Source organism: Panulirus ornatus, chromosome 7 (genome assembly GCF_036320965.1).
Source record: "Panulirus ornatus isolate Po-2019 chromosome 7, ASM3632096v1, whole genome shotgun sequence".
Classification (NCBI taxonomy): domain Eukaryota; kingdom Metazoa; phylum Arthropoda; class Malacostraca; order Decapoda; family Palinuridae; genus Panulirus; species Panulirus ornatus.
In genome coordinates, this window is record NC_092230.1 from 11,810,510 (window position 1) to 11,827,334 (window position 16,825).

The 16,825-nt window shown below is 41.1% G+C and overlaps 1 protein-coding gene across 1 annotated transcript in view; it reads left to right on the plus strand.

Annotated features, from left to right (window-relative positions):
* Positions 1-16,825, plus strand: part of LOC139749415 (uncharacterized) — a 267,630-nt gene that overhangs the window by 226,478 nt on the left and 24,327 nt on the right. The window lies entirely within an intron of this gene.

The following is a 16,825-nucleotide window of genomic DNA, read 5'->3' on the forward strand; positions in this document are numbered from 1 at the left end:
CTTAAGGGTTTTTCCTCTGATAAGAAGACTGAATAGCTGATGCTTTTTGCAGTTTGGATTTAAGATGCATCTTATACAAATCTTTAACATTTTGCTGTACATTTACAGTACTTTAAAGTAATTTTGATGCTGACCATTGTATTTTGTTTCTTTTAAGATCCTTGTGGGTTAGTTTGGTGATGAGTTCTGCATAATGTCATTTCTGAGGTCCTTTTAACAGATGGATTCTTGTAGAGAGTTTCTAACAATATGGTAGTTTTGATGATCATACTTAACTCTTTCATTTTTATTACTTTACATTTGTAGGGATTAGATTTCATCAGCCATAGTCTAACGACTGCTCCATTTTGTCTGTCCTATTGCATCTAGTTATTATTATATTTTTCATATCATATTTATCCACTGTTTCCCGCGTCAGCGAGGTAGTGCAACGAAGCAGACAAAGAATGGCCCGACCACCCACATACACATATATATGTATATAAACGCCCATACACACACATATACATACATATACATTTCAATATATACGTTCATATACATACAGAGACATATACATTTATAAACATGCACATTCATACTTGGTGCCTTAGTCCATTCCTGTCACCACCCCGCCACACATGAAATAGCATCCCCCCCCTTCCAGTGAAATAGCACCAGGAAAAGACAAAGAAGGCCACATTCAATCCATTGACAGCATGTCAATCCCAGTATACCACATCATTCCATTTCACTCTATTCCTTGCACGCCTTTCACTCTCCTGTATGTTCAGGCCCTGATTGCTCAAAATCTTTTCTACTCCATCCTTCCACCTCCAATTTGGTCTCCTACTTCTCCTTCCCTCCACCCCTGACACATAAATCCTCTTTGTCAATCTTCCCTCACTCATTCTCTCCACATATTCAAATGATTTCAGTACACCCACTTCTGCTTTCTCAGCCACACTCTTTCTATTACCACACATTTCTCTTACCCTTTCATTACTTACTCAATCAAACCAACTCCTACATATTGTCCTCAAACATCTCATTTCCAATACATCCAACTTCCTTTGCACCACCCTATCTATAGCCCATGCCTCGCAACCATATAACATTGTTGAAACCACTTGTTGAAACCACTCTTCCTTCAAACATACCCATTTTTGCTCTCTCAGATAATGTTCTCGCCTTCCACACATTCTTCAATGCACCCAGAACCATCGCCTCCTCCCCCACTGTGTGACTCACTTCCGCTTCCATGGTTCCATCCGCTGCTGAGTCCACTTCCAGATATCTAAAACATTTCACTTCCTCCAGTTTTTCTCCATTCAAAGTTACCTCCCAGTGAACTTATCCTTTTACCCTACTGCTCTTATTCACATTAACTCTCAAACTTCCTTATTTCACACACTTTACCAGACTCTGCAGTTTCTCACCCAAATCAGCCACCATCGCTGTATCATCAATGAACAACAACTGAATCACATCCCAAGCCCTTTCATCCAGAACATACTACATACTTGCCCCTCTTTCCAAAACTCTTGCATTCACCTCCCTAGCCATCCCATCCATAAACAAATTAAACAACCATGGACACATCATGCACCCCTCCCGCAAACCGACATTCACTGAGAACCAATCACTTTCCTCTCTTCCTACTCGTATACATGCCTTACATCCTTGGTAAAAACTTTTCACTGCTTCTAGCAACTTACCTCCTGCATCATTACTATTAAAACCTTTCACAAAGCATCTCTATGAACACTATCATATACCTTCTCTAGATCCATAAATGCTACATACAACTCTATCTGTTTTTCTAAGTATTGCTCACATACATTCTTCAAAGCAAACGCCTGATCCACACATCCTTTACCACTTCTGAAACCACACTGCTCTTCCCCATTCTGATGCTCAGTAATGCCTTTATCCTCTCAGTCAGTACCCCCCCCCCCATATAATTTCTCAGAAATACTCAACAAACTTATACCTCTGTAGTATGAACACTCACCTTTATCCCCTTTGCCTTTGTACAATGGCACTATGAATGCATTCCGCCAATCCTCAGGCACTTCACCATGATCCATACATACATTGAATATCCTTACCAACCTATCAATAATACAGTCACCCCCTTTTTAAATAAATTCCACTGCAGTACCATCCAAACCTGCTGCCTTGCTGGCTTTCATCTTCCACAAAGCTTTCACTAACTCTTCTTTGTTTATTAAACCATTCTCCCTTACCCTTTCACTTTGCACACCTCCCAATCAAAACACCCCATATCTGCCACTCTGTCATCAAACACATTCAACAAACCTTCAAAATACTTACTCCATCTCATCCTCACTTCATCTTTTCTTGTTATTAACTCCCCCATTGCCCCTTCACCGATGTTTTCATTTATTCTCTTGTCTTATGCACGTTGTTTACCTCTTTCCAAAACATCTTTTTATTCTCCCTAAAATTTAATGATACTCTCTCACCCCATCTCTCTCATTTGCCCTCTTTTTCACATCTTGCACCTTTCTCTTGACCTCCTGCTGCTTTCTTTTATACATCCAGTCATTTTCGCAACTTCCTTGCAAAATCGTCCAGAAGCCTCTCTCTTCTCTTTCATCAACAATCTTACTTCTTCATCCCACCATTCACTACCCTTTCTAATCTGCCCACCTCCCACCTTTCTCATGCCACATGCGTCTTTTGTGCATGCCTTCACTGCTTCCCTAAATACATCCTGTTCCTCCCCCACTCCCCTTACGTCATTTGCTCTTACCTTTTGCCGTTCTACACTCAGTCTCTCCTGGTACTTCTTCAAACAAGTCTCCTTTCCAAACTCACTTACTCTCACCACACTCTTCTTCCCAACATTCTTCTTTTCTGAAAACCTCTACAAATCTTTACCTTCACCCCCACATGATAGTGTTCAGACATCCCTCCAGGTGCCCCTCTCAACACAGTAACATCCAAAAGTCTTTCTTTTACATGCCTATCAATTAACATATAATCCAATAACACCCTCTGACCATCTCTCCTACTCACATATGTATACTTATGTATATCTCTCTTTTTAAACCAGGTATTCCCAATCACCAGTCCTTTTTCAGCACACAAACTCTCAAGCTCTTCACCATCCCCATTTACAACACTGAACACCCTATGTACACCAGTTATGCCCTCAGCTGCATTCAAATCACCTACCACTATAACCAAGTCTCATGCATCAATGCTGCTAACACACTCACTCAGCCGTTCCCATAACACTTGCCTCTCTTGACCTTTCTTCTAATGACCAGGGGCATAGGCACCAACAATCACCCATTTTGTCTCCATCCACTTTCAGTTTTACCCATATCAGTCTAGAGTTTACTTTCTTACACTCTATCACAAACTTCCACAACTGCTTTAGGAGTAGTGCTACTCCTTCCTTTGCTCTTGTCCTCTCATTATCCCCTGACTTTACTCCCAAGACATTCCCAAACCACTCTTCCCCTTTACCCTTGAGCTTCATTTCACTCCGAGCCAAAACATCCAGGTCCCTTTCCTAAAACATACTACCTATCTCTCCTTTTTTCTCATCTTTGTTACATTCACATACATTCAGACACCCCAAGTATCTGAGCCTTCAAGGAGGATGAAGCACTCCCCGCATGACTCCTCCTTCTGCTTCCCCTTTTAGAAATTTAAATGCAAGGAAGGGGGGTTTCCGGTCCCTGTTCCCGCCCCCTTTAGTCACCTTCTACAACACACGGAAAATAGTTGGGAAGTATTCTTTCTCCCTTATCTCCATTGATAGGGGAGAAAATGCATCTAGTTTCTCATTGTTTCTCTGTAGTTCATTCATGATTTTGGCTTTGCTTTCTCAACAGACTTTTATTATGAGTTTGCTTCATCTACAAAATCATCTCCATAGATCAAAATAGTCCCTAAATCCTATATATTTATGTTTCCTTTTTTCTGTTTTCAAGAAATAATCAAAAGTAGATACTTGGCATACACCAAACAAGGAGGTACTACTACCTGGGTGTAGGGAGGAATTATGACAGCAGTGCAGCGAGCCAGGATTGCCGTGGCTTTCATATTTTACCCAGGTCTCATGTTGCTGTTGTTCTTTTTCTGCCTTATACACATGTTAGTTACTAGAACTCAATCCAGAAATACAAAATATCTTTCTAGCTATGCTTAACATGTGATGACACATAACTCAAACGATTTTTTATCCTGAATCATAATTCTCCTCTAAAGAAGACCACCCACATTTTTGTGTGCCACAAGAGGTAGCTAATAGAACAGGATAGAGGTAGGTAGAAATCCTCCCTTCTTCATAGTTACTTTCTAAAGCGTTCATCCCCTTGGAAGGTCCAGGTTTTGGCTTGTGTGAATGTGCATGGATGTAACCATGATGAAAAGGGATAGAAAGATATGTTCAGACAAGGACATTTGGATGTTCTGACTAAGTGAAAGTAGGCTCAAGAGGAAGGGACAAGAAAAGGTTGGAAATTTTCAAGGGGTAAAGTCATGGGTTAAAATTGGGGTATGAGCAAAAGAGTGGGTGCAATTCTGATGAAGAAAGAGTTATTAGAATGTGTAAAGAATATGAGGAAGTGAGTTACGGACTGATGTGGATAAGAATGAAAATAGAAGAGATTGGTGAGTATATATATATTATCAGTGGATATACATCTGGTAGTGAAAGGAGAAGTGCTTTAGCAATTTTGATTCAACAGTTGTCTTTTAGAAATGGGAGAATTGAATGCAAGAGTGAATAATTTGGGAAATAAGAGTAAAATTGGGGCAAAGGGTACCTTGTTAAAGTTAGAATGATGAACAGCTAGCTGAGTCATACTCTGAAAAAGGAATAGTGATTGGGAATATCTGATCTGAAATAAGGTGTGTACGTAAGTATATGTCAGTGAATGGGATTAGGGTCAACAGACACTATGAGCCATGTAAAGGAGAGACTGATGAACATGTATTCGCGAGGAGGCTCTCATCATAGTGACGAGTATGAAACTAAAGTGGCTTTTGGCGAAGAGGAAATATGGATGGCAAGAAGTTTATGAAAACAAATAAGCTAGGAAAACAGGCTTATGTAGAGAGATTCTAGGAAAGATTAAGTGAAGAATGGTATAAGGTTAAAGTAAATGAAAGAAAAGGAGTAAGCAAGGAATGCATGGTATATAAGGAATCAATGCTTTTGTGTTTGGGAGAAGTATGTGGCATGCAGAAGGTGGGAGGTTGGTGTATGAGAGAGGATTGTGAGTTATGAGATGAGGAAGTTGAGTTGCTAGAGAAAAGAAAGATCTTTATCGGCAGCTTCTGCAGGAAAGGAGTACAAATGATTAGGAAGTGTAAAAGAGATAGTGGTGAGAGATCAAGAGGAAGGTGCAGGGGCTGAAGAAGAGGGCAAACGAGAGATGGGGTAAGAGGGTATTGGCAGACATGAGGGAGAACTTGAATATGCTTTGGAAGGAGGTAAATAGTATAAGGAGAACAAGAACACCACAGAGAGGAATTGATCGGGAAATGGTAACAGATGAAGTAGAGATGGAGTGATTGGTTTGAAGGACTGTTGAATTTGTTAGGTAATGACTTCGTGGATATGGGTCATATGGGGAAAAGTGGTGTGAGGAACAAGTGGCTTGGTGAAAGCAAACAAGGTGGTGAAGGCCTCATGTAAGATGAAGTATGGCAAAGGAGCTGGAGTGGATTGAATTGCAGTGGAATTTCATAGCAAAGGAGATGACAGTGTTTTAGATTTGTTGTTCAAGATTATCATTGTTTGTAAGGTCCAAATTGAGGAACTAAAGGACTAGAGGAATTCCTGTATGGTGCCATTATATAAAGGCAAAGGGGATAAAAGTGAATGCTTGAATTATAAGGGTGTAAGGCTGTTGTGTGTACCTGGTAAGTTTTGTGGGAGAGTGGTGGTTGAGAGAGTTTTGGCATGCATAGATTATCATACTAGGGAGGCACAGTGTGCTTTCAAGACTGGTATATGTTGTGTTGACTAGACATTTGCTTTGAAGATGTGTGAGAAATTCTAGGAGAAAGAAAGGAATTGTATGTGAGGAAGTTAAACAGGAGGGTCATGAAGAGAACAGTGGGTGTACAAAGTGCTGGGGGTTAGTTGCACTTTTCAGGTGACAGCTCTGGGAGTGGATTCAAGAGAAAAGTTGCCAAAACTGGTGTCTGAATTTAGGAGAGTGTATGAAAGGGGGAAGCTGAAAGTCAATGTGAATAAAAGTAAGGTAATGACGTTAAGCAGGGAGGCAAGTTAGGTAGGTTTGAGTGCAAATTTGAATGGGGAGAGCCAGAAGAAAGTAGGGTGTTTAAGGTACTTGAGGATGGACATGGATAGAACTAAGGGATCTGAAGTGAATTATAGGGTGAGAGAGGAAGCAACGGTGCATTTAGGAATTTGTGGAAGGAGAGCTAACTCTCTGTTAGGGCAAAGGTAGTTAATGATATAGAATGTCTAAAGACAATATGTGTAATGAGTAGGGTTGATCAAGAAAGAAAGCACCTGTATTAAAGAAAACCCCTTTACACACTGTAACTAACACCGTGAAAAGTCACTGAAGAGTGCTTAATGTTTTAAGTGCATCTTCTCAGGATTTGTCTGTTCTTTGTTTCATTGCGCATACATTCACCTACTTCTGAATTGTGGTTGCCAAGAGCCCAGAAATTATGGAAAAGCAAAAGACATTTGAAATCTCTCATTTGTATGCACATGGTGGGCCAATTTTTCTTGCCTCCACATGCTTTATGTGTTCCTGGATTCACACTTCTAGACATGCCACATTCCTAGGCCATTTGGTTGTACCAGATGGTTAACTAAATCCTGAGATAGCTAGGTGTAGAACTTGATTCTATTGTTAAAGTGTTTTATCACTGTTTTAGAGCAGTGCAGTGATTAGCCAAGTATGGTCGAGTGCAATCCTGTCCTGCTATGATATTGGCACTCAGCTTGTGAACCATTAGTTGCATTTGGCTCACAACAAAATGCAGTTCTACAATGAAGAGGTATTTCACGCAATTTCATTTTCGTAAGGATGTTAAGGTTTTGCATTTCCTTTCTGGTCTTATGCAATATACCACCAGATTCAGAGCACTTTTGGCTACATTTGTAACTTATGAACTATAAATCAATTTGCAAAATGTTAAGATGCCTCAGTTATGTTCTCTCTTCTTTTAACCCTATTATCTCCTATGCTGATGATTCCTCTTTACACTCTTCCACTCTGTTTCCCTCTCCATCTCCTGATACCCATTCTCTTTCTCTTACTAGACAGTCCCTCTCTCATTGCAGACCTGTGCAGCATCTTGAAATGGGAATGCAGTAACCCAGTTAAATGTGATAGGGCTAAAATGCAATTCTTTTACCTATATCTGAATCTAAGAGGCATTTGTTTCTCTCTCTTTAGTTTCAAAACACCACAATTTATCTTTGTAATGACATTATCACGTTGGACATAACTCTAACCTCAGTTCAATCCAGGAAACCCCTCATAATCATCATCACAAAATCTGCTTCCCTAAAGCAGGGGTTGTTGTATAGGTGCCATAATTTATTTTTTTCTTTTGTGCAGCAATTTCCTATCATAGGGATTTTATTTGCCTTAGTATGAAGTACTTCTCACATTTCTGAGATGGCATGTCCTCCAGTTCTATCTTAACCAGAGTGGAATGAAAATCTCTCTCTCTCTCTGCATTAGCAAGGTAGCGGTAAGAACAGAGGACTGGACCCTTGAGGGAACATCCTCACCTGGTCCCCTTCTCTTGTTCCTTCTTTTGGAAAATTAAAAAAAAACTGAGAGGGGAGGATTTCCAGCCCCCCGCTCCCTTCCCTTTTAGTCGCCTTCTACGACACGCAGGGAATACGTGGGAAGTATTCTTTCTCCCCTATCCCCAGGAAAAAAAAAAAAAAAATATATATATATATATATATATATATATATATATATATATATATATATATATATATATATATATATCACCTCCCAATTTGCGCCCTTCACTGAAGTTCCCATTTGCTCCCTTGTCTTACGCACTTTATTTACCTCCTTCCAGAACATGTTTTTATTCTCCCTAAAATTTAATGATACTCTCTCACCCCAACTCTCATTTGCCCTTTTTTTCACCTCTTGCACCTTTCTCTTGACCTCCTGTCTCTTTCTTTTATACGTCTCCCACTCAATTTCATTTTTTCCCTGCAAAAATCGTCCAAATGCCTCTCTCTTCTCTTTCACTAATACTCTTACTTCTTCATCCCACCACTCACTACCCTATCTAATCAACCCACCTCCCACTCTTCTCATGCCACAAGCATCTTTTGCGCAATCCATCACTGATTCCCTAAATACATCCCATTCCTCCCCCACTCCCCTTACTTCCATTGTTCTCACCTTTTTTCCATTCTGTACTCAGTCTCTCCTGGTACTTCCTCACACAAGTCTCCTTCCCAAGCTCACTTACTCTCACCACCCTCTTCACCCCAACATTCACTCTTCTTTTCTGGAAACCCATACAAATCTTCACCTTAGCCTCCACAAGATAATGATCAGACATCCCTCCAGTAGTGGTGATGTGAGAAGGAGATGGAGTGAGTATTTTGAAGGTTTGTTGAATGTGTTTGATGATAGAGTGGCAGATATAGGGTGTTTTGGTCGAGGTGGTGTGCAAAGTGCGAGGGTTAGGGAAAATGATTTGGTAAACAGAGAAGAGGTAGTAAAAGCTTTGCGGAAGATGAAAGCCGGCAAGGCAGCAGGTTTGGATGGTATTGCAGTGGAATTTATTAAAAAAGGGGGTGACTGTATTGTTGACTGGTTGGTAAGGTTATTTAATGTATGTATGACTCATGGTGAGGTGCCTGAGGATTGGTGGAATGCGTGCATAGTGCCATTGTACAAAGGCAAAGGGGATAAGAGTGAGTGCTCAAATTACAGAGGTATAAGTTTGTTGAGTATTTCTGGCAAATTATATGGGAGGGTATTGATTGAGAGGGTGAAGGCATGTACAGAGCATCAGATTGGGGAAGAGCAGTGTGGTTTCAGAAGCGGTAGAGGATGTGTGGATCAGGTGTTTGCTTTGAAGAATGTATGTGAGAAATACTTAGAAAAGCAAATGGATTTGTATGTAGCATTTATGGATCTGGAGAAGGCATATGATAGAGTTGATAGAGATGCTCTGTGGAAGGTATTAAGAATATATGGTGTGGGAGGCAAGTTGTTAGAAGCAGTGAAAAGTTTTTATCGAGGATGTAAAGCATGTGTACGTGTAGGAAGAGAGGAAAGTGATTGGTTCTCAGTGAATGTAGGTTTGCGGCAGGGGTGTGTGATGTCTCCATGGTTGTTTAATTTGTTTATGGATGGGGTTGTTAGGGAGGTGAATGCAAGAGTTTTGGAAAGAGGGGCAAGTATGAAGTCTGTTGGGGATGAGAGAGCTTGGGAAGTGAGTCAGTTGTTGTTCGCTGATGATACAGCGCTGGTGGCTGATTCATGTGAGAAACTGCAGAAGCTGGTGACTGAGTTTGGTAAAGTGTGTGAAAGAAGAAAGTTAAGAGTAAATGTGAATAAGAGCAAGGTTATTAGGTACAGTAGGGTTGAGGGTCAAGTCAATTGGGAGGTGAGTTTGAATGGAGAAAAACTGGAGGAAGTGAAGTGTTTTAGATATCTGGGAGTGGATCTGGCAGCGGATGGAACCATGGAAGCGGAAGTGGATCATAGGGTGGGGGAGGGGGCGAAAATCTTGGGGGCCTTGAAGAATGTGTGGAAGTCGAGAACATTATCTCGGAAAGCAAAAATGGGTATGTTTGAAGGAATAGTGGTTCCAACAATGTTGTATGGTTGCGAGGCGTGGACTATGGATAGAGTTGTGCGCAGGAGGATGGATGTGCTGGAAATGAGATGTTTGAGGACAGTGTGTGGTGTGAGGTGTGTGTGGAAATAAAAGGAGCGTGGTTGAGAGAGCAGAAGAGGGTGTTTTGAAATGGTTTGGTCACATGGAGAGAATGAGTGAGGAAAGATTGACCAAGAGGATATATGTGTCGGAGGTGGAGGGAACGAGGAGAAGAGGGAGACCAAATTGGAGGTGGAAAGATGGAGTGAAAAAGATTTTGTGTGATCGGGGCCTGAACATGCAGGAGGGTGAAAGGAGGGCAAGGAATAAAGTGAATTGGAGCGATGTGGTATACCGAGGTTGACGTGCTGTCAATGGATTGAATCAAGGCATGTGAAGCGTCTGGGGTAAACCATGGAAAGCTGTGTAGGTATGTATATTTGCGTGTGTGGACGTATGTATATACATGTGTATGGGGGGGGGGTTGGGCCATTTCTTTCGTCTGTTTCCTTGCGCTACCTCGCAAACGCGGGAGACAGCGACAAAGTATAATATGAGAGAGCTTGGGAAGTGAGTCAGTTGTTGTTCGCTGATGATAGGGGATAGGGGAGAAAGAATACTTCCCACATATTCCCTGCGTGTCGTAGAAGGCGACTAAAAGGGAGGGGAGCGGGGGGCTGGAAATCCTCCCCTCTCTCTCTTTTTTTTTTTCCCAAAAGAAGGAACAGAGAAGAGGGCCAGGTGAGGATATTCTCTCAAAGGCCCAGTCCTCTGTTCTTAACGCTACCTCGCTATCGCAGGAAATAGCAAATAGTATGAAAAAAATATATATATATATATATATATATATATATATATATATATATATATATATATATATATATATATATATATATATTGTGGCATGAGAAGAGTGGGAGGTGGGTTGATTAGAAAGGGTAGTGAGTGGTGGGATGAAGAAGTAAGATTATTAGTGAAAGAGAAGAGAGAGGCATTTGGACGATTTTTGCAGGGAAAAAATGCAATTGAGTGGGAGATGTATAAAAGAAAGAGACAGGAGGTCGAGAAAGGTGCAAGAGGTGAAAAAGAGTGCAAATGAGAGTTGGGGTGATAGAGTATCATTCAATTTTAGGGAGAATAAAAAGATGTTTTGGAAGGAGGTAAATAAAGTGCGTAAGACAAGGGAGCAAATGGGAACTTCAGTGAAGGGCGCAAATGGGGAGGTGATAACAAGTAGTGGTGATGTGAGAAGGAGATGGAGTGAGTATTTTGAAGGTTTGTTGAATGTGTTTGATGATAGAGTGGCAGATATAGGGTGTTTTGGTCGAGGTGGTGTGCAAAGTGCGAGGGTTAGGGAAAATGATTTGGTAAACAGAGAAGAGGTAGTAAAAGCTTTGCGGAAGATGAAAGCCGGCAAGGCAGCAGGTTTGGATGGTATTGCAGTGGAATTTATTAAAAAAGGGGGTGACTGTATTGTTGACTGGTTGGTAAGGTTATTTAATGTATGTATGACTCATGGTGAGGTGCCTGAGGATTGGTGGAATGCGTGCATAGTGCCATTGTACAAAGGCAAAGGGGATAAGAGTGAGTGCTCAAATTACAGAGGTATAAGTTTGTTGAGTATTTCTGGCAAATTATATGGGAGGGTATTGATTGAGAGGGTGAAGGCATGTACAGAGCATCAGATTGGGGAAGAGCAGTGTGGTTTCAGAAGCGGTAGAGGATGTGTGGATCAGGTGTTTGCTTTGAAGAATGTATGTGAGAAATACTTAGAAAAGCAAATGGATTTGTATGTAGCATTTATGGATCTGGAGAAGGCATATGATAGAGTTGATAGAGATGCTCTGTGGAAGGTATTAAGAATATATGGTGTGGGAGGCAAGTTGTTAGAAGCAGTGAAAAGTTTTTATCGAGGATGTAAAGCATGTGTACGTGTAGGAAGAGAGGAAAGTGATTGGTTCTCAGTGAATGTAGGTTTGCGGCAGGGGTGTGTGATGTCTCCATGGTTGTTTAATTTGTTTATGGATGGGGTTGTTAGGGAGGTGAATGCAAGAGTTTTGGAAAGAGGGGCAAGTATGAAGTCTGTTGGGGATGAGAGAGCTTGGGAAGTGAGTCAGTTGTTGTTCGCTGATGATACAGCGCTGGTGGCTGATTCATGTGAGAAACTGCAGAAGCTGGTGACTGAGTTTGGTAAAGTGTGTGAAAGAAGAAAGTTAAGAGTAAATGTGAATAAGAGCAAGGTTATTAGGTACAGTAGGGTTGAGGGTCAAGTCAATTGGGAGGTGAGTTTGAATGGAGAAAAACTGGAGGAAGTGAAGTGTTTTAGATATCTGGGAGTGGATCTGGCAGCGGATGGAACCATGGAAGCGGAAGTGGATCATAGGGTGGGGGAGGGGGCGAAAATCTTGGGGGCCTTGAAGAATGTGTGGAAGTCGAGAACATTATCTCGGAAAGCAAAAATGGGTATGTTTGAAGGAATAGTGGTTCCAACAATGTTGTATGGTTGCGAGGCGTGGACTATGGATAGAGTTGTGCGCAGGAGGATGGATGTGCTGGAAATGAGATGTTTGAGGACAGTGTGTGGTGTGAGGTGTGTGTGGAAATAAAAGGAGCGTGGTTGAGAGAGCAGAAGAGGGTGTTTTGAAATGGTTTGGTCACATGGAGAGAATGAGTGAGGAAAGATTGACCAAGAGGATATATGTGTCGGAGGTGGAGGGAACGAGGAGAAGAGGGAGACCAAATTGGAGGTGGAAAGATGGAGTGAAAAAGATTTTGTGTGATCGGGGCCTGAACATGCAGGAGGGTGAAAGGAGGGCAAGGAATAAAGTGAATTGGAGCGATGTGGTATACCGAGGTTGACGTGCTGTCAATGGATTGAATCAAGGCATGTGAAGCGTCTGGGGTAAACCATGGAAAGCTGTGTAGGTATGTATATTTGCGTGTGTGGACGTATGTATATACATGTGTATGGGGGGGGGTTGGGCCATTTCTTTCGTCTGTTTCCTTGCGCTACCTCGCAAACGCGGGAGACAGCGACAAAGTATAATATGAGAGAGCTTGGGAAGTGAGTCAGTTGTTGTTCGCTGATGATAGGGGATAGGGGAGAAAGAATACTTCCCACATATTCCCTGCGTGTCGTAGAAGGCGACTAAAAGGGAGGGGAGCGGGGGGCTGGAAATCCTCCCCTCTCTCTCTTTTTTTTTTCCCAAAAGAAGGAACAGAGAAGAGGGCCAGGTGAGGATATTCTCTCAAAGGCCCAGTCCTCTGTTCTTAACGCTACCTCGCTATCGCAGGAAATAGCAAATAGTATGAAAAAATATATATATATATATATATATATATATATATATATATATATATATATATATATATATATATATATATATATATTGTGGCATGAGAAGAGTGGGAGGTGGGTTGATTAGAAAGGGTAGTGAGTGGTGGGATGAAGAAGTAAGATTATTAGTGAAAGAGAAGAGAGAGGCATTTGGACGATTTTTGCAGGGAAAAAATGCAATTGAGTGGGAGATGTATAAAAGAAAGAGACAGGAGGTCGAGAAAGGTGCAAGAGGTGAAAAAGAGTGCAAATGAGAGTTGGGGTGATAGAGTATCATTCAATTTTAGGGAGAATAAAAAGATGTTTTGGAAGGAGGTAAATAAAGTGCGTAAGACAAGGGAGCAAATGGGAACTTCAGTGAAGGGCGCAAATGGGGAGGTGATAACAAGTAGTGGTGATGTGAGAAGGAGATGGAGTGAGTATTTTGAAGGTTTGTTGAATGTGTTTGATGATTGAGTGGCAGATATAGGGTGTTTTGGTCGAGGTGGTGTGCAAAGTGAGAGGGTTAGGGAAAATGATTTGGTAAACAGAGAAGAGGTAGTAAAAGCTTTGCGGAAGATGAAAGCCGGCAAGGCAGCAGGTTTGGATGGTATTGCAGTGGAATTTATTAAAAAAGGGGGTGACTGTATTATTGACTGGTTGGTAAGGTTATTTAATGTATGTATGACTCATGGTGAGGTGCCTGAGGATTGGCGGAATGCGTGCATAGTGCCATTGTACAAAGGCAAAGGGGATAAGAGTGAGTGCTCAAATTACAGAGGTATAAGTTTGTTGAGTATTCCTGGTAAATTATATGGGAGGGTATTGATTGAGAGGGTGAAGGTATGTACAGAGCATCAGATTGGGGAAGAGCAGTGTGGTTTCAGAAGTGGTAGAGGATGTGTGGATCAGGTGTTTGCTTTGAAGAATGTATGTAAGAAATACTTAGAAAAGCAAATGGATTTGTATGTAGCATTTATGGATCTGGAGAAGGCATATGATAGAGTTGATAGAGATGCTCTATGGAAGGTATTAAGAATATATGGTGTGGGAGGCAAGTTGTTAGAAGCAGTGAAAAGTTTTTATCGAGGATGTAAGGCATGTGTACGTGTAGGAAGAGAGGAAAGTGATTGGTTCTCAGTGAATGTAGGTTTGTGGCAGGGGTGTGTGATGTCTCCATGGTTGTTTAATTTGTTTATGGATGGGGTTGTTAGGGAGGTGAATGCAAGAGTTTTAGAAAGAGGGGCAAGTATGAAGTCTGTTGTGGATGAGAGAGCTTGGGAAGTGAGTCAGTTGTTGTTCGCTGATGATACAGTGCTGGTGGCTGATTCATGTGAGAAACTGCAGAAGCTGGTGACTGAGTTTGGTAAAGTGTGTGAAAGAAGAAAGTTAAGAGTAAATGTGAATAAGAGCAAGGTTATTAGGTACAGTAGGGTTGAGGGTCAAGTCAATTGGGAGGTAAGTTTGAATGGAGAAAAACTGGAGGAAGTAAAGTTTTTAGATATCTGGGAGTGGATCTGGCAGCGGATGGAACCATGGAAGCGGAAGTGGATCATAGGGTGGGGGAGGGGGCGAAAATCCTGGGAGCCTTGAAGAATGTTTGGAAGTCAAGAACATTATCTCGGAAAGCAAAAATGGGTATGTTTGAAGGAATAGTGGTTCCAACAATGTTGTATGGTTTCGAGGCGTGGGCTATGGATAGAGTTGTGCGCAGGAGGATGGATGTGCTGGAAATGAGATGTTTGAGGACAATGTATGGTGTGAGGTGGTTTGATCGAGTAAGTAACGTAAGGGTAAGAGAGATGTGTGGAAATAAAAGGAGCGTGGTTGAGAGAGCAGAAGAGGGTGTTTTGAAATGGTTTGGGCACATGGAGAGAATGAGTGAGGAAAGATTGACCAAGAGGATATACGTGTCGGAGGTGAAGGGAACAAGGAGAAGTGGGAGACCAAATTGGAGGTGGAAAGATGGAGTGAAAAAGATTTTGTGTGATCGGGGCCTGAACATGCAGGAGGGTGAAAGGAGGGCAAGGAATAGAGTGAATTGGATCGATGTAGTATACCGGGGTTGACGTGCTGTCAGTGGATTGAATCAGGGCATGTGAAGCGTCTGGGGTAAACCATGGAAAGCTGTGTAGGTATGTATATTTGCGTGTGTGGACGTATGTATATACATGTGTATGGGGGTGGGTTGGCCCATTTCTTTCGTCTGTTTCCTTGCACTACCTCGGAAACGCGGGAGACAGCGACAAAGCAAAAAATATATATATATATATATATATATATATATATATATATATATATATATATATATATATATATATATATATTGTCCCTGGGGATAGGGGAGAAAGAATACTTCCCACGTATTCCCTGCGTGTCGTAGAAGGCGACTAAAAGGGAAGGGAGCGGGGGGGCTGGAAATCCTCCCCTCTCGTTTTTTTTTTAAATTTTCCAAAAGAAGGAACAGAGAAGGGGGCCATATGAGGATATTCCCTCAAAGGCCCAGTCCTCTGTTCTTAACGCTACCTCGCTAATGCGGGAAATGGCGAATAGTATGAAAAAAAAAAAAAAAAAAAGAATATATATATATATACATACATGGATTTTGACCTCAGGCATCCATCTGGCTACTGCTTCCTACAATTTCTGTGTGGGAAAACCACTACTCAAGGAATGAAGTTTTCTATACCACTATATTTCCTTAAAAAGCTAAGCTGTGGAATTCTCTTCCTCTTCTCATTTTTCCATATGCTTACAACCAGTCTTGATTAATTCTTTTTCCTCTTTCTTTCACCCAACATGGCTCTCATCAATGTGCTTCCAAACATCCTGATCTTTTGTAAATTGCACACAATATGTCATGTATGGATATTAGATAAAGACTTCAAAAGTTTTTACCATAGATAATGATATCTTGGTCTTTTGTAAATTGTTCTTGATATCTCATGTCTGGTTCATTGTATATGGACCACTCCTTTACCAAAGCATACAAAATTCTGTTCCTCATCAGGATTTTGAGGATAGGGTTAAAAGTCAGTGTCACAAAGTTATGTAAAGTGCTGACAAGAGCTTAAAAGTACATGGTATATTATGACTGGGTGATTAAATGTGACCCAGTCTTTTCTCAGAGATAGTATACACAAGAATGTACCTCAGATTAAGTTTTTAAGTTCAGAGGTGAAGGTCACAAGGTCATATGCACTAAAATGCTCATAATGCTAGAGGATGTAATATGACTGGGTGATTAGGTATAGACCAGAGTTATACCACAGATGCTTTATACAGATTCCTACTCAAGTATATTTTTAAGGTCAGGATCAAAGGTAGGGTCACCAGATCATTTATACTAACTAAACAGTAACTGAAGACTGGATGAACAGATTTGATCCAAATTTACACCACCATAGAAAGTACATCTGATATCGAAACCACAGCTATGTTATTGGTACATTGCACATGACAGCAAGAGAATGGATGCATTGGATGTGGCCTTTCTTCATTTTTTCTAGGGGCTATCTTGCTAATGTGAAAAACGACAATCATGTATGAAAGAAAAGAAAAAAGAGTGTACATAGAAATTTCAGCTGTTAAAGTCCAAGTCATGTTATCAATTCATATGTACTGATTTTACTAAAATGTGAGAGAATGCTTGCGAACACAGCATCTGATGACTCAGTGAATGTATAT